Source organism: Chelonus insularis, unplaced genomic scaffold, assembly GCF_013357705.1.
Source record: "Chelonus insularis isolate UGA/USDA-ARS -01 unplaced genomic scaffold, ASM1335770v1 contig_18_pilon, whole genome shotgun sequence".
Taxonomy (NCBI): domain Eukaryota; kingdom Metazoa; phylum Arthropoda; class Insecta; order Hymenoptera; family Braconidae; genus Chelonus; species Chelonus insularis.
In genome coordinates this window covers 378576-398075 of record NW_023276419.1, presented here as the reverse complement: position 1 = coordinate 398075, position 19500 = coordinate 378576, and the positions used below count along the sequence as shown (strand labels likewise).

At 35.1% G+C, this 19500-nt stretch overlaps 1 pseudogene; it reads right to left on the bottom strand.

Moving 5' to 3' along the window:
* Positions 1 to 16089: 16089 nt before the first annotated feature.
* Positions 16090 to 18111, bottom strand: LOC118064410 (uncharacterized; annotated as a pseudogene).
* Between the last annotated feature and the right edge of the window lie 1389 nt (positions 18112 to 19500).

The following is a 19500-nucleotide window of genomic DNA, read 5'->3' as shown; positions in this document are numbered from 1 at the left end:
ACAATCAGGATCGGTAAGAATCGCTGCCGATAATTTATCAGTTTCGATAACTTATCGCGGTCGGTAATTAATGCGGATCAGAACCCACTTTTTGACTCGGCCGGTATTGCAAAGTGATCCACAACCGGCCTTACATATCTACTGTCACGTTCGAAGATGATAGTCACCCTCTCATTTTCTAACCCCGGATATAGAAGAATAAATAGTTTACCCGCTATCATCTTCACAGAAAGTGTGATAGTTTTTTAGGTGTTACATAAAACAATGTGAGATGGCAGTGGGCCCAGTGGCATGTTTTAGCTCTAAACGTTGTGATTTGATGCATGACAAGCATGACTAAAATACTATCATCGGAAAATGAGACTCATCTCCGGTTTTTGACTGAGACTTGAGTTGACCGCACGGATTCTTTCTTTCTAATTAATTGCTGTCATCCATTAATAAACTTTTCCTTTATTTATTAATTTTCCAAAGTTGTTATTTATTCTTATTTTACAATATGTTAATCAATAAATATATTGAAATAAACGATGAAATAAAGATATATAGAAATGAATCTCGATATTAATTGAACTAATTTTTGATCGATTCAATCCTGTTTCTGATTAAAAATTTATTCTGTGTATGTTATTTAATGTTTTTCATAATAAAACTGAGAGTAATTCATAATTAATATACTTACATTCTTTGTCCTTTTTATCTTTCTCTCATGTAAGAATATCCATCGAATAGTATATTTAACTCTCTTGAAAAGAGACCGAAGAATACGCAAATTTGACAAGCCTATCCAAATCATTCGAAAAGTCTGTTGAATTTTTATTTTCAGACCGTTTTTTAGCCTGAAAACGACTAAAATAAGCTCGAGAAAATTGGGCTCCACCAAAACGATCTTTCAAAATTTTCTTCAATTTTTCAAAATTCCCTAAATCTTCTAAACTCAAATTTTCTGAAATGACTTGAGCTTTGTCCTTCAAACAAAACACTAAAATCGATGCTTCAACTTTATTTGTCCATTTATGCCGACGAGCGATTGTCTCAAATTGACGGAAATAAGATTCCCACGTCTGAGAACCATCAAATTTTCCCGGTTTTGCGAAAGCTAAAGAACTATTATTAACTGAAGAAGTTGAGACGGATTTAACCAAATTATTAGAATTATCTTCTAAATTATGAATTTCCAAATTATTATTATTATTCATCTTGCCATTCGTCAGAGGTGTCTGGCCAGGGATCCCAGGGCTCGGACCCACCTGAGGCCTGACCAGACGGGATTATCCTGCAGATACCCGACTTCCTGGGGTTTGAGGGTGAGCCGGGGCTGCAGCCGTTCAGTCATTTGTTACAGTCGTCTCAGGATTCGGATAGAACCAAGAATGACCGCTTTCTGCATACAAGTCGCGAGAATCTCAGCCTGACTACGGCAGACTGGTATTGTTCGAAGCTCTGTCAGAAAGCGGTCCCTTATTCTTCCGAGGGCGCCAATCACCAGGACTATCACGTGCGCCGTGTATTCGGGATAGACATTTCTCATGAGCTCTCTGTAGCGTTCCTGTTTACTCTCTTCTTTCGCACATATATTTGTCTCGGCCGGGGCTGAGAACTCAATGTAATATACGTGCTTGGTGGTATGGTTGAAAAAAGTAATATCCGGCTCATTGTGTTCAATGCGTTGAGGCGTGGCGAGCGGGTAATTCCAAAGAATTTTTGCTCTCCCGTTCTCAACGACTGACTCAATTTCACCGGGCACATAGGGCAGCACTGGTGTCTCGTCTATTCCGTAAGAGTGCCGAAGGTTGTAATACAACACTCTTAGGGCGGCGTTATGCCAGTAAATGTAGGCTAAGCACGCTAATATCGGACAAGCCGATAATACATGAAATAGCGTCTCATCTACATCACCGTGCCAAACTCGGCATCTTGTGTCCTCGAGTTGCTCGTGCATAATATCACGCCGGTAGGCGAGGGTGGAAAATATACCATCTTGGCAGACCATAATGAATCCTTCGGTCTCAGAGAACAAGCCAGCTGACTTAAGGTATTGGAAAGTCAGCTGGTGTGACAAGTCCTGTGTTTCGAGATGACGATAAAACACACCATGTAAGGACGCCAGTTGCTTTATTCATTAATTAAATAATATTTATTTTATTATTATGTTTTGTAACAATACTAGTGCCTTTTTTATCTGGGTAATGAATAGAAATGCAAAATTTTTTTTATTATTTTCTGAATAGCAACCGGGAGATTCGAACCAGTCACCAAAAGATTCTCGAACAGAGATTTAACCCCTAAGCAACCGATCCATTTATTTTAAATGAAGATAAAATCACATTTAAAGTCTTAAGTGGGGTAGGCTTGCCCTACGGAACTCAGAGGAAAGATTATTTTGTTATTTGTTTCATTTCTATCTACTGTGATAGATAGGACTTCGAAAAGTCCCTACTGTTTGTAAGATGAAGGCTGCTGGGACAATAGGGGTCTTATTGCTCAAGAAAAATTTTTAAAAAACTCTCTTCAGGTAGCAAGTTCCAAGCCTTCCGAGCAGTCCCAATATTCTTTAAAAAAGTATATTCTTTAAAAAAATATTGTTATATTATTAAATATTATTTTTTTAAAAATATATTATTAATATTATAAATATCATTATCGAAGCCTTTGACTCCCCGAGTCAGAATTTCACTCTTATTTTGCCGCTGAACCCCCTAAAAATCTATATTTTCCCACTGAACCCGCTGAAAAAATTTATTTTTGCCGCTGAACCTGCTTACTATACTTTATTTAAAATAAAAATTTTTGTCTTCATCCAGAATATCGCGTTTTCCATAATTATTATGAATTTATTAATGAAATATATTTTATTAAATTAGTTTTATCAACATTTGACGATTAAAAATTATTTGTAGTGATTTAAAATAATTTATAGTAGTTAGTAATGGTGAGGAAATATTTTCTATGATAGCTGATTGTTTAGAACAATACATTATTATATTTAATATGATTATTTTATTACTACCGAGTACAGAATGTTTTTATAAACTATTTTTAATAGTATTCAGTTCTTTTGATTAATATTTATTAAAAAAAAAATTATTAAGTTACTTTTAATAATCAGTGATTATTAATTGCAACTTTTAAATATTTTTTTTATTATTTTGTATATTTTAATTAATTTTCCATTATAAGATTGAGTTACTATTGATAGTATTTCATTTATAATATTAATTATTGTGGATTTAAATAAGTAGAAAAAAAAAAAATTTGTAAATTCGACACAGCGCAGTGGATGCAGGAACCTGGACTCGATCTCTTGATGTTAAGCAAAATTTCTCGTGTACAGAACTTGGATGGGTGACCGCCGGGAACACCAACGATTTTTCTCTACTTCCTGCTAGACCCCCTGAATGAAAAAATCCCACTGAACCTCCTGAATTTTTTTTTACGTTAAACCCCTTGAAATTATTTTTGCCGCTGAAACCCCTGAATTTTTAAAAAATATTATGCCGCTGAAGCCCCTGAATCGGGAATTATGAAGGGGGTTTAGCGGCAAAATATAAAAATATTTTATATTATTTTTCTTATACGAAGAAAAAATTTTTTCCCGCTGATGCTCCCGACTTCAGGAGGTTCAGCGGTAAAATAAGAGTAAAATTCTGACTCGGGTCATTGTCATCATGCATAATTAAATTCTCTTTTTTTTCCTTATAAACATCGTTATTTGTTATAAAAAAATTGCTTCTGTCGTACATCATCTTTCACTCCCCTTTAGTGTGATTGCGTATAAAATTTGTCCTAAAAAAATTCATTATTAAAATTAGTTAATATAATAATAGTGATAAGCTTGACCACAAAACCTACGTATTCGTAGTCGAGCGTGTTACTTCTGAGCAGTTACAAGAATATCAAATTGGTTTTATAGCTTTTATATATGTTGCGAACAGTGCTGGACCTTTTCTATTTAAAAATTTGTGCTTAAGGCTGGGCTGTAGACAGATTTCCCCCTAGAAAGTTCCTAGCAAATTTTTCTCTACAAATGACGGCGTCAAAAATGGATGAATTTAGTTAATTTAGGACTTCATCGAAAGCTTATTTTATTCTTCACATCGGAAAACAACAATATAATAACATTAATTACTTCATCATAATTAAAAATGAAGATAAAGATATGCACTCATTTTTCACTAGATTTTAGCGGTGTCATGGCGAATACCGTTGTCATCAGCCGTCAACGAGAAAATGATTTATTCCACAATAACCACTGTACCTATACTGTAAATCGTTGTTTCCCGATGTACATACTATTATTCGGAATATTTAAAAAAATATTTTATAGCAAAAAAATAAATAAATAAAACACAGTTTCGCGAGAAAAATTTCAGGTGATCATTCACAGAATCGTATTTTTTCTATTCTCGACAGGTGGCGTAGCAATGGTCTCTGAAAGGCATGGAATGATTATTGATTTTTACGACAGTGCGTATCAAAATTACTCAGAGCCCTAAGACACGTGACAAAGAGCGTTATATCTTCTGTCGCAGTCTCACTCATTACATCTTTCTGCGCATGTGTTGCACATAAAATAGTATGAGTAGAAGTAAGAAAGACTCATGTTCGTAGAAAGAGAGAGGCATACGACAATCGGCAGCGAGTTCTGGCACTTCGCCGGCAAGCTCTATCCCCTCCCTTCGTACCCAAGCGAGTAGCTTATAACTTATAAATATAAACAATAGAAGAGTTAATGTATTAGCTCTGCACACAGAGCACTAGATTTTGAATTTGCCGAGCCGAGTTCAAACCTAGCCGCAACCAATTTTTTTTTTCTCTTTTTTTTTAATGATATACAAGCGTTATTTTAGCATGCCAAAATTAGTTTTAAATAAAATTTTTTTTATCAATTACTCTTCCAATTTATAGCAGAAGAGTAAGAAAGTTATTAAAAAGTTTGAAAAAACTTGTTTTTATGTCGCTACAAAAGAGACAACAGTTTTTTTTAATAATTATAAAACATGAAGAGCACTTACAACAATTTGTGACGAGTTCCGGCACATCGCCGGGAAGCTGGATACCCACACTCCATACCCAAGCAAGCAGCTTAAAATAATAAACACGAAGAAATTGTATGAAGATATGCTAGCTCCGTGGTCAGAGTGCCAGTTCTTTATTTTGCCGAGCAGGGTTCAAACCCAGTTACGGAAAGATTTAAAAAAATTTTTTTTTTTGTTAAAATTGCACGTAATTGCAATTTTTGGATGCCAGAATTAATTTTCAATATTAATTTTAATTTTTTCTATAATTATTTTTCTAATTAATGACGGAAGAGTAATAAAAAATTAAAGTAGTGCAGAAAAATTTATATTTATATAGTTACATTAGTTGTAGGATTTTTTTTTAACAAACGAAAATAATAAACAGCAAAAAACAGTTGAAACAATCCGCGGCGTAGACAAACAATTTAAAGAATTCGTCAAAAAATATGATATTCAAAATAAAAACATTCCACATAACCTCACTGGACCTAACCTAAGTAGAGCAAGAAAACGCAACAATACCGACGGACAAGAGAACAAACCAGCAGCGACATCTCCCGAGTCCACTGCAGAACCTGAATGGCAAACTCCAAAGAGAACTGTCAAGACAGTCAAAGTTGTTGAAAATGCATCAAGCGCCATGAGCACATTGAATTCATTTGAGTCTCTAAACAATGAAGAATTAATCTAAGATACCACAAACCCAGATCACTCAAGAAATCTTACTTCACAAACTAATAGAAATATTGCCAAACCAACCAAAACACCCCCAATACGCCTTCTTTAGTCATCAGTCAAAGAAACTATCAATCTTTTAGAAGATAAAGGGATCTCTAAAGAATATTTTTCACTCAAGCAATACAGCGACAGTATATCAATCTCAACCAACAACTCAGAGATATTTAATGCAGTTAAAAATCACCTAGCTGAAGCCAAAAAACCTTTCTATACTTACACACCAAAAGGCCTTAAACCCAGAACTCTAATCCTTAAAGGAATATGCAACGAATTCACAGCTGAGGATGTTTTAAAAGGGTTAAATGAATCACTCGCCAACAATGAATCTGCTAAAATACTTAAAGTTACACAGGTAATCTTTAATAAAAAGAAACCAGACGTAAGATGTTACGCAATCCAGGCCTCCAGTGACACGCAAACCTCTGCGTTAACCAGCATCAAATACCTACTAAATCAAAAGATACACTGGGAACTGCTCAGAAGAAGAAAGATTTTCCAATGTAAGAGATGCCAAAGATATGGACATGCAAGCTCGAACTGCAACCTAGAATACAGGTGTGTAAAGTGCAGCTTGTCACATGAACCTGGAAAATACTCCATCACCGACGAGCAAAACAAAGATAACCTAAAGTGCGCCAATTGCGGTGCCACAGGACACCCAGCCAGCTATAGAGGCTGCTTGTACTATAAATATGCAGCAAATATGATGAAAGAGAAGAAAAAAGAACAGCGAGCAGATACCGTTCGTACAGTGAGAAGAATAAGCAGGATAATCAACCCTCAAACTTCATATGCTCAAGCCACCATGGCTCAAACTCACCCCACCAGTTACCAACGTACGGCGAACTCAGTCGAACAAGCAGACACAACGAATATCCCTCAATGGATAAGTCAATTCAAGCAAGAAATATTTGATCTTTTCTCCCAAAAAATTAATGAACTTACCTCACATATACAACAGAACAGCAACAGAATAGACAGCATAATGCAAATTCTGAGCCAGGATATAGCATACGAGTAATGGACAACTTATCCCTCCCCACATTACACGAGAATTCACAAAGATATTCTCAAAGACAAGATCACTATGAGCACACTAGTCTAACCATAGCCGCGGTAAATGTCAACTCCATAATCAAACACGACAGAAGATATGAACTACAAACATTTATGAAGAAAAATAGAATCGATATAGCCTTAATATCAGAAACCAAGCTAAATAGCACTCACAAGCTGCGCTTCCGTGATTACGAGGTCATCAGAAACGACAGATATGGATCAATCAAAGGTGGAGGCACTGCCATAGTTATCAAGAACACAATCGAGTTTGAGATCATCAGTACAAATCCCTCAAAAGACAACAAAATCATAGAATACACAGCCATAAAACTTAAATCTACGCAAGATAAGAAGCTAATAATTGTTGCACTATATGCCACAAACAGTACCTGCTCCAAAAAATTATTCATAGATGAACTTAACAAACTATTTAATGATTTAAAACTACAGTCTCATCATAATACATATTTAATAGCAGGAGATTTTAACGCTCGTCACACAGACTGGGGAGATAAAACATGTAACCAAAGAGGGAAATGGCTCCATCACTGGGTATTCAATAATTCCCCTAGATACAGATCAAGAATATATTTTCCAGATGAACCCACGTTCGTTCCAGCAGCAACATTTTCTGATTTATGCATAGCTAATGACTTACTGATAATCTCCAACCATGACAATCAAGCATTGAACACACTAGTATATGACAGTGACCACAACGCCCTCCACATCATCTTAGATCTATCTAACCTCCCAAGAATATACAGCAAATCACATGAAAAAAAGTACAATTACAAAGCTACTAACTGGGACAGCTTCTACGAACACCTGGAGCAAAACTATAATGTACATGTACCCAAAGTTCTAAACCTCAGCAAGGAAGATATTGACAAATACATTGAAGCCATTAGTGCTTCCATCTCCAACACAATAAGCAAAAAAGTTCCAACGTTCAGCAAGGGAGATAACACCTCCATATACAGCAATAGAAGAATCAGAAATCTTATTAAAGCCAAGTCCAAACTATTAACAAAGCTGAATACCATCAGAAAGCAAAATCCAAGACTTGGGTCGAACCTAGCTAGGATAACTAAAATACTAATTAACGAAGCCTAAGAAGAGATCAAGACTGTGTTTCAAAGAAATATCACTAAGCACTGGGAAAATGTATATAAGAGCATAGATTACAGAGACTCAAATACCTTCTTCCCAACCATAAATAGACTCTTCAGACCCACAAACAAGATGACACTGCCTGACATCACAATCCCAGTGGCAAGAAAAGACCTGATCACTAACTCGAAAGTAGACCAAACCAAGCTTACAATTGTCAACAGCAAATACAAGATATCAGATCCAGTCGATAAACTCAATGTCATAAGAGCCCACTACGAAACAGTCAACTCACCTCGCCAGCTCAACCTCAATACCAGGATACGTGAAATCATTAACGAAAAAGTCAGTATATTCAAGCAAGAAGTGACATTAAAACACACAAAGATACCAACTTTCAGTGATACAAATAAAGCAGATAACCCAGTCAGAAACACCAAGGCTACTGAACTCTTCTGTAACAGTCATGAGGTACAGGTCATCGTTAAATACTTACCGAACAAGACATCAGTAGGGATTGACGAAATCCCATCTATCGTCCTGAAACATTTACCACCTAATGTAATTGCAGACTATGCTGCTATATTTAACAACGCCATAAATCTTCTGTACTTCCCCGCGCCCTGGAAGATAGCTAAAGTGTGCCCGATACTAAAAAAAGGTAAACCAGCTGATGAACCGGCCAGTTATAGACCAATCAGTCTGACCCCCAACATCAGTAAGGTTTACGAAGCTGTGATTAACAACGCCATCATCAAACACTGTGACACAAAGAAGATAATACCAGACCTCCAGTTTGGTTTGAGGCACCAGCACTCAACAACACACGCTATTCACAAAGTGTTTGATGTTATCAACTGGCAGCTCAGCGAAAAGAAGATGGTGGGGGCCACCCTGATTGGCCTGGAAAAAGCCTTTGACTCTGTGTGGCAGGAGGGCTTAATTTATACGCTGATTAAAAACGAATTTCAACCAGAGTTGACCGGACTAATAGCTGATATGATAGCAGAAAAGAAATTCACTGTATATGACGAGGATCTGGCATCTACAACATGCTTTAAAATAAAGGACGGGCTCCAGCAAGGGACGGTCAACTCTCCCTACCTGTTCTCCATCTTCACCAGTGCTCTGCTCAGATTATATGACTTAAACCAGGACTCAGGGATGCACGCCATAGCATACGCGGACGATGTGATCGTGCTAGCAGAAGGAGAGGTAGCTAGTGAGATACAGCCCAAGCTGGAAGACACAGTTAATAAAATAAATTAGTACTACCTCAACTGGAACCTGAAAATGAATCCATCTAAGTGCGAGAGCATCTTATTCAGAGTTCCAGAGCGATTCCTTGGTAAGAAAAGAAGAGATGGGATTAAAGAATTTGCTGTGAAGATTATAGAGAAAGATGGAACAGTGGCGAATGTCCCCACCAAGGCTTCAGTCAAATATCTTGGAGTCCAAATCGATTATCTGGCCAAACTTGGATCACATATTGACATTCAGATAAAGAAAGCAAAAGACCGCTTCAAATCTCTCAGCAAACTCTTCTCCAACCAACACATCCCCAAGAGAGCCAAGGTAATCTGCTACCTTCTGCTAGTACGTTACCTACGCATCGCCTATGTGGTGGAACTTAGGAGCAGCTCAAGTTGAAAGACTTAGAAGACTGGAAAGAATCTGCCTGCGAGCATCACTCAACATGTACAAAAGACGAGAGACGGAATACACCAAAAACTGGAGTAATAACAGTTTGTATGAGAAAGCGAACATACAAAGGATAGATTGCTTCCTCCTTAGACTTAACAGGGACTACTTCTCAAAACTTGAAAACATTAAAAACGAGAATATCAACGCGCTCAGCGAATATACGAAGGATGAAGCTATAACATATGGTGCACTGGGCTATCCCGAACCACAACACTTCATGGAGTGGGATGCCCAAGGCATACTCCAGGATACCGACAACTTACCTGTCCTATATCACATAAGTAGGAATAGATCCAATAAAAAAATAGACAGCACAACCCTCGCTAAAATTAGACAAAAAAAGTTTGTATATTCTAGAGCAATACCGCTTAGAGACACCAATGACTTTAGTAGAATCCACGAGAAAAACTACTGGATGAATAATAAAGCAGCAGCATATGCTGCCCTGAAGACAAGGATGAAAATGTACAAGTTAGCTAACCCTAACAAAGGACAGAAAAATCCAAGACGGCGATATCGAAGATAGCGAACCTGCTAACCTCTCTAGGACTTAGCAGTCTCCTTCTATCAACCACCTATTCCTACCAGTAAGTGTCTGGCTTATGTCAGCTTAAGCCGCACACATGTAAATACGCACCCCATTCCCCCTTCTTTTTTAGTTTATAGTTCTCTGTACATAATATCTATTTGTATAATTTGTAAGACTAATTAAGATTTAAGCTAGGTTTTCTTAGGGTATGAACCAGAAAACCCTTTGTTTTTTCCCTAGTTATTACATATTGAAACAGACCATTTGTGCATTATTATCTCATGCCTACTACATTAGAAATAATATTTTAATACACTGTATTATTAACCTTTAGTGGCTATGCCACAATGATTAACTTAATTACGAGTCTGCAGCTCCTTGCTGCCATATAATTAGTTATCTTTTAAACAGAAAATAAGTTAAATATTTTTTTTTAGACTAGTTTTAATATCTGTATTACTGATGTAAACTTATCTATGGTTCAATAAAAACTAAGTTCACTCAAAAAAAAAAAGGTTCCATCCCAGTCATAGCCAATTTTTCTTTATTAACTTGGCGTGGCTATCAATTATATAAACCATCTAATCAATTATCGTTTCACCTACAGCCTTAAGAGCCACGCCAAGTTAATTGTGTTTAAATAAATTTTTATAAAAAAAGAGAAATTTTTTTTTTAATTCAATTTTTTTTTCTATTTTCCAAATTTTAAAACGTAATAAGGCTGTTAACTTTCTTCATGTATTGAATTTTTTTTTCATCTCATTATAAAGAGTTTGTCTTTCATTTATGTAGAAAATTACATAATAATTTAACGAAAATTAAAAAACATTTTTATTTTATTCTATTAAATGTAATTAATCTTTATGTTTAAATACTTGGCTGCAATGATTTCACGCATTTTTGTAGTTGTTCACATAAAGGAGTTTTATAGAGATCGCACTTGATGAACGATGATTCTCGTCTTCGTTATTCATACTTGGCGCGTATTTTTGTGAAGTCCGTTAGGGCTGTTTCTGGTGTGATAATCTGTTCCGAACAAGACAGAGCAGAGAATATATCTATCTATCTCCGTCTTATTTTTTAGAGAAGACTGTGAGTTTGAACAGTTGACGAGCAAGCACATCCCCCACCCTCTGTTACCAAGCCTGAAGCTCATGATATCTAAACGTAAACAAAGCAAATGAAAATATGCTGGCTCTGTAGTCACAAGGTTCGACAGTGATTTTACCGAACGGTGTTCGATTGATAATAGCCTTTTTTAACAACTTATTAACAATAAAAAATAGTTTAAACAATCCGCGGCGAGTTCCGGCACTTCGCCGGCAAGCTTTACCTCCACTCTCTGTGCCCAAGCCTGCATCTTATCATTTACAAGCATAAGTAATACAATTGTTATCCTGATAGCTCTATGGTCAGAGTGTTGGACTTCTATTTTGCCAGGCAGGGTTCGATCCTAGTCATGGCAAATTTTTTTTTTCCTTTTTTTCGTTTAAGTAACTTTATATATTTATATATTTTATTAAAATATTCTTCCAATTGATTACGAACAAAAACTTGTTTTTCTGAAAATAAGCTGAGGGTGAAGAACGAGTTACTATGAATTCTTTTTTTTAGAAAATGTTGTCTCCAAAAGACTATAGGAATTTCTTTTGAACTGATATAAACAACCAATTATTGCATTTATGTAAAATTTTAATGAAGAAAAATTGGCTATGACTGGGATGGAACCTTTTTTTTTTTGAGTGAACTTAGTTTTTATTGAACCATAGATAAGTTTACATCAGTAATACAGATATTAAAACTAGTCTAAAAAAAAATATTTAACTTATTTTCTGTTTAAAAGATAACTAATTATATGGCAGCAAGGAGCTGCAGACTCGTAATTAAGTTAATCATTGTGGCATAGCCACTAAAGGTTAATAATACAGTGTATTAAAATATTATTTCTAATGTAGTAGGCATGAGATAATAATGCACAAATGGTCTGTTTCAATATGTAATAACTAGGGAAAAAACAAAGGGTTTTCTGGTTCATACCCTAAGAAAACCTAGCTTAAATCTTAATTAGTCTTACAAATTATACAAATAGATATTATGTACAGAGAACTATAAACTAAAAAAGAAGGGGGAATGGGGTGCGTATTTACATGTGTGCGGCTTAAGCTGACATAAGCCAGACACTTACTGGTAGAATAGGTGGTTGATAGAAGGAGACTGCTAAGTCCTAGAGAGGTTAGCAGGTTCGCTATCTTCGATATCGCCGTCTTGGATTTTTCTGTCCTTTGTTAGGGTTAGCTAACTTGTACATTTTCATCCTTGTCTTCAGGGCAGCATATGCTGCTGCTTTATTATTCATCCAGTAGTTTTTCTCGTGGATTCTACTAAAGTCATTGGTGTCTCTAAGCGGTATTGCTCTAGAATATACAAACTTTTTTTGTCTAATTTTAGCGAGGGTTGTGCTGTCTATTTTTTTATTGGATCTATTCCTACTTATGTGATATAGGACAGGTAAGTTGTCGGTATCCTGGAGTATGCCTTGGGCATCCCACTCCATGAAGTGTTGTGGTTCGGGATAGCCCAGTGCACCATATGTTATAGCTTCATCCTTCGTATATTCGCTGAGCGCGTTGATATTCTCGTTTTTAATGTTTTCAAGTTTTGAGAAGTAGTCCCTGTTAAGTCTAAGGAGGAAGCAATCTATCCTTTGTATGTTCGCTTTCTCATACAAACTGTTATTACTCCAGTTTTTGGTGTATTCCGTCTCTCGTCTTTTGTACATGTTGAGTGATGCTCGCAGGCAGATTCTTTCCAGTCTTCTAAGTCTTTCAACTTGAGCTGCTCCTAAGTTCCACCACATAGGCGATGCGTAGGTAACGTACTAGCAGAAGGTAGCAGATTACCTTGGCTCTCTTGGGGATGTGTTGGTTGGAGAAGAGTTTGCTGAGAGATTTGAAGCGGTCTTTTGCTTTCTTTATCTGAATGTCAATATGTGATCCAAGTTTGGCCAGATAATCGATTTGGACTCCAAGATATTTGACTGAAGCCTTGGTGGGGACATTCGCCACTGTTCCATCTTTCTCTATAATCTTCACAGCAAATTCTTTAATCCCATCTCTTCTTTTCTTACCAAGGAATCGCTCTGGAACTCTGAATAAGATGCTCTCGCACTTAGATGGATTCATTTTCAGGTTCCAGTTGAGGTAGTACTAATTTATTTTATTAACTGTGTCTTCCAGCTTGGGCTGTATCTCACTAGCTACCTCTCCTTCTGCTAGCACGATCACATCGTCCGCGTATGCTATGGCGTGCATCCCTGAGTCCTGGTTTAAGTCATATAATCTGAGCAGAGCACTGGTGAAGATGGAGAACAGGTAGGGAGAGTTGACCGTCCCTTGCTGGAGCCCGTCCTTTATTTTAAAGCATGTTGTAGATGCCAGATCCTCGTCATATACAGTGAATTTCTTTTCTGCTATCATATCAGCTATTAGTCCGGTCAACTCTGGTTGAAATTCGTTTTTAATCAGCGTATAAATTAAGCCCTCCTGCCACACAGAGTCAAAGGCTTTTTCCAGGCCAATCAGGGTGGCCCCCACCATCTTCTTTTCGCTGAGCTGCCAGTTGATAACATCAAACACTTTGTGAATAGCGTGTGTTGTTGAGTGCTGGTGCCTCAAACCAAACTGGAGGTCTGGTATTATCTTCTTTGTGTCACAGTGTTTGATGATGGCGTTGTTAATCACAGCTTCGTAAACCTTACTGATGTTGGGGGTCAGACTGATTGGTCTATAACTGGCCGGTTCATCAGCTGGTTTACCTTTTTTTAGTATCGGGCACACTTTAGCTATCTTCCAGGGCGCGGGGAAGTACAGAAGATTTATGGCGTTGTTAAATATAGCAGCATAGTCTGCAATTACATTAGGTGGTAAATGTTTCAGGACGATAGATGGGATTTCGTCAATCCCTACTGATGTCTTGTTCGGTAAGTATTTAACGATGACCTGTACCTCATGACTGTTACAGAAGAGTTCAGTAGCCTTGGTGTTTCTGACTGGGTTATCTGCTTTATTTGTATCACTGAAAGTTGGTATCTTTGTGTGTTTTAATGTCACTTCTTGCTTGAATATACTGACTTTTTCGTTAATGATTTCACGTATCCTGGTATTGAGGTTGAGCTGGCGAGGTGAGTTGACTGTTTCGTAGTGGGCTCTTATGACATTGAGTTTATCGACTGGATCTGATATCTTGTATTTGCTGTTGACAATTGTAAGCTTGGTTTGGTCTACTTTCGAGTTAGTGATCAGGTCTTTTCTTGCCACTGGGATTGTGATGTCAGGCAGTGTCATCTTGTTTGTGGGTCTGAAGAGTCTATTTATGGTTGGGAAGAAGGTATTTGAGTCTCTGTAATCTATGCTCTTATATACATTTTCCCAGTGCTTAGTGATATTTCTTTGAAACACAGTCTTGATCTCTTCTTAGGCTTCGTTAATTAGTATTTTAGTTATCCTAGCTAGGTTCGACCCAAGTCTTGGATTTTGCTTTCTGATGGTATTCAGCTTTGTTAATAGTTTGGACTTGGCTTTAATAAGATTTCTGATTCTTCTATTGCTGTATATGGAGGTGTTATCTCCCTTGCTGAACGTTGGAACTTTTTTGCTTATTGTGTTGGAGATGGAAGCACTAATGGCTTCAATGTATTTGTCAATATCTTCCTTGCTGAGGTTTAGAACTTTGGGTACATGTACATTATAGTTTTGCTCCAGGTGTTCGTAGAAGCTGTCCCAGTTAGTAGCTTTGTAATTGTACTTTTTTTCATGTGATTTGCTGTATATTCTTGGGAGGTTAGATAGATCTAAGATGATGTGGAGGGCGTTGTGGTCACTGTCATATACTAGTGTGTCCAATGCTTGGCTGCAATGATTTCACGCATTTTTGTAGTTGTTCACATAAAGGAGTTTTATAGAGATCGCACTTGATGAACGATGATTCTCGTCTTCGTTATTCATACTTGGCGCGTATTTTTGTGAAGTCCGTTAGGGCCGTTTTTGGTGTGATTTCACGATTTTTTGTACAACAAACGGAATATGTATCATTCGACTCCGTTACTACGACATGGAATTTTAGAACAGACATCGGGTGCCATAGACCTTCCCGAATGCAACAAATGTCTACAGTCTAATTGTACACAAAAATAATACTCCCTAGTTCTCTGTCGATACATTTCATTTTGCATCAATGTCAAAATTTACCCTGGTATATTATCATTAGTGCACTCTACATTCTGCTGTTAGTAAAAGAATTCTCTACATGATTAATCGATACTTCAACAAATATTAAATTCAAACAATATAAAATAATGAAATCTAATTAATTTATAAATGTGACTCTACAATCATTTACAATCAAGTAAAAATGTTAATAATTATTTATACTCGATCAAAAGTATGAATTTATAAACAAAATTAATTTCAGTCTTTAAAAAAATTCATTAAACATAAGAAATTTATTAGATATAGTAAAATAAACATGTTTTATTTAAAATCACAGAAAAAATACATTTTCTCGAAAATAATGAGATCAAACTTAAAGTACTATAAAATATAAATCTCCAATTTTTTTACCTTAACATTTAATATTAATTAATATTTAACTTTGTATTTTTTTGGAAAAAAGGTTAAATTAAATATTCCATTTCATAATAATTTTTAGTTATATTTTAAATTATCAAATTTAACTTCAAACATAATATGAATCATATTTTTTTTTTCTTTACTAATCAAATCTAATAAAAAATAAAATCGAAACTGAAATAAAAATTGCATTTTTTCAAATCAAACGAACAATAAAATAAAAAGTTAAAGACAAAATTTTGCTTCATTCTTTTTGTCAAAATAAAAATTAAATTGAAATTTTACTTAAAATAGTAATAATGTTTGTTTATCATTAGCACATGGCCATCATCAAGTACTTGTCTTTTTAAATTTTATATTTTTCCATGAATATCGTGTTCTCCACATCAAATTCTCGAAATATTTCGTAGTTTATCAACTCACGTAATGATAATTCGTTTTCGGGTCGATTTTGAGAAAATGCTCTAAAATCATAACTGGCACATGCTAAAAATTGTGGTACATTCAGCATGCCCAGTTCATACAAGTTCCATAATATCTACAATCGTTCTTCATATATAATATTCTCATGTCGCATAGCACGCTTAACCCTAATTCCCATCATAAGACTTTTGTACTCTAACAATGAATTTTGTTGTAAATAATTCAGTTGCACTAAAACAAATGAGAACATCATAGTTTTTAAAGAATGTAATAAACAAATTACTGAAATAGTGATTTAATTCTCAGAGACAATTACCCACTTGTGAATTTCCAAATTTGTGGATGAGCCCCCAGTGTTTGAGCTAACACACGATTGTATGCTTCAGCATAATTATTTGTTCTCGGAATCTTTCCATACACACTTAAACGTTCTGGGCCAACACGTTCTATCCACTGTCGTCGGTAATACGTAATAAATTTATTCCTTTTAGTTTGTAAAACATTAGGAATATTATGACTAAGCCACTCAAAAGCTTCACCGATATCTTGAGGCGGAAGTAGTGGAATAGCTAGGAATTTTTTCAAAATTACATCTCCATTTTTCCATTGGCGAATAAATTCTAGTAGTTTCCATTTCTTAAACCGTTTAATCAATGCCTGTAAAACCAAATCAATGAATAAATACATGAAAAGTATTATGATATGGATTGTGATAACAATGATAATTATCATTATTATTATACGTAAGTAGTAATAGTTTGCTCACTTGTGAGTAATGGAAAAAGCATCTAATATGAAGAGCATCAGGATAAATTATATTAATTGATGAGGAAAGAGCTAATTCAAAGTCTGATATAATAATTTCAGGTTTCAACGTTGGTGCTAGAATCGTGCTTAAATAATCTAATACTTTGACGTAAGCCGAAGTGGTTTTCCTTTCCATCAAAACCCATAATATTGGTATTGCCTGTAAGATTGGAAAAAATGTATCTCTACCTTATAATGGATTTATACAATAATAGTAAATTTATTAATAGACTTACAGTATTGTTTATTAAAGCCAAAATTGTTAATAATTACAGAGATCTGGGCTTTTTCGGTACTACTTGAAAAGTGGCATCAATCAATAGATGTGTTGTCTGAATAGATTCCAAGAGTTCCTGGTTTCCATATAAAGTCACGTATGATAAATCATTACTCTGGATTGTCGATACATGCATTGTACCATAGTTACTTTTAGTAAAAAACACCCATTCAGGCGAATTCGAAATCATTCGATAATCTGGAAGAGAATTTGGTATAGGTGGTTGCACTTCTTTTCGCCAATATCGAATTCTTGACTCCATTCTTAACCACGTTTTCTGAATAGCTGCATGTGGAAATCTGTAGAGAATTAATTTATTTAAGAATTTATATCATGTACAAAATACAATTTAGCTAACACTATAAAGTTAAAACTTACAATAAACTAGTTTCATTATAAATAGATTTTAATGGTTTAAATCTATTTTCAACAACTTTTTGGTATAGAGTTTTTTCAAACTCGAACATCATTTGGGATGTCGTACTTGAAGCATGATTATGTGAATAAAGACTATAAAATTTTCCATGAATGATTTTTCCCGTACCCTTACAATTTTTTGTGCGATTTTGTACACATACTAGATATCTGTTATAATTAGATAAAAGAATGTATCTGTCAATATCAATATTAAAAATCTGATCTACAACTGATTAAATAAAAATATGCATAAATAAATACAAATAAACAATTAGTACTTACATTGTGGATCAAATATTTTTTGAGAATATGTACGAATAACCATTAAATATTTTTTCGTGCAATTTTTCACGAGCAGTCACTACAGATCCGTGATTGTAAGAAATACTATTAGACATATTGCATGAAAATGACACTAAAAACGACCCGATTGTAATATTACAATTTACACAGAGATTCTGATTTTACATAGATATGAGTAAACCCTCATTTCACTGTCATAGGAGTAATACTAAGGTATCAGCGTGTTTACGCGGTAAAAGCAACTATCAAACATGCAAGTTGCGACATCTACAGCTGAGAATGTAAATGAAAAATATATATATGTACACGATTAACACTCTCACTGTAGTAAGAGTGTAGTAGTGCGTGAGTGATGCTCACTTGCTGAATACGGCTCTGACGCCGAATAGCATTATAGTCCAATGAAGGGATGGCTGAAACTCCCATATTGCGGTAAAAGAATGAAACCAACGCGAAAATGTGCGTAAGGGTCGTAGGAATATTATTGCAAAAAGTCAGGATCCTAAATGCAAAGGAACCCTTGCAAAAAAAATGCGAAAGAGTGCAAAAATGACTTTTTCCGTAATATCTCAAGAACGGCTGGAAATATGAAGAAAAGTTTCAAGTAAAAGTTGTAGAGAATTAAAATTCTCTACAAAAAAGTATTCATACATTTTTTACGTATCTCTTACCGTTTATAAATTATATGCCATCAAAGGGACCGTGGAACGTAGAATTTTTTAAAAAATCATTTTATATTTAAAAAAATTTTTTTTTTAAAAAAAACCAACTCATGTTTGTATCAGTATTGAGAATATGTGTGCAAATTTTCAGCTTGATTGAAATAATTTGAATGATGATAATTTTTTTTAATTATTTTAAAAGAAGATCTTTTTCTTACAGAATAAATTTTTGTAATAAATTTGATCGTCAACCTCCGGTTATCAGGAAGGTTTAAAAATTTGTACACATGTATGTAACGATGTTGAAATTATATTAGCATTGCAAAATGTTGCAAAAGTTGATAAATTTTTGTGTTATGCAACATATAAATGCAAAAAAAAAAGTTGATCTCATTCGATAAAGAATTTAATTCTCTATCGATCTGTTTATATAAAAATTATTACTTTTTTTACCCAATTTTCCATACTTTAAATATTTAAAAAACTTAGAAAAATTTTTAAAGATTTCATACTCGAGTCAAAAAGCATTTTCGACTCAAAACCAAGAATGTCCATAGCTGCTGACTATTCATATAGAATAATAGCAGTAATAAAATTTTATATGTTTACAGTAGGATTCAATGGGCCCCTTTCTATCTTTTGCGCTTCCACTAGAGGAGTATGCGATCTCACTCGCACTTATATTTTGTAGTGTACTCCGCAGGTGTATAAAAATATAGTGAGTGCAAGTGAAACGGAAGAAACTGCCGTTCTCTCTCGCACTTACACTTTTCTATGCGCCGCGCATGTGCAGAAAAATGTAATGAGTGCGAATGAAAAG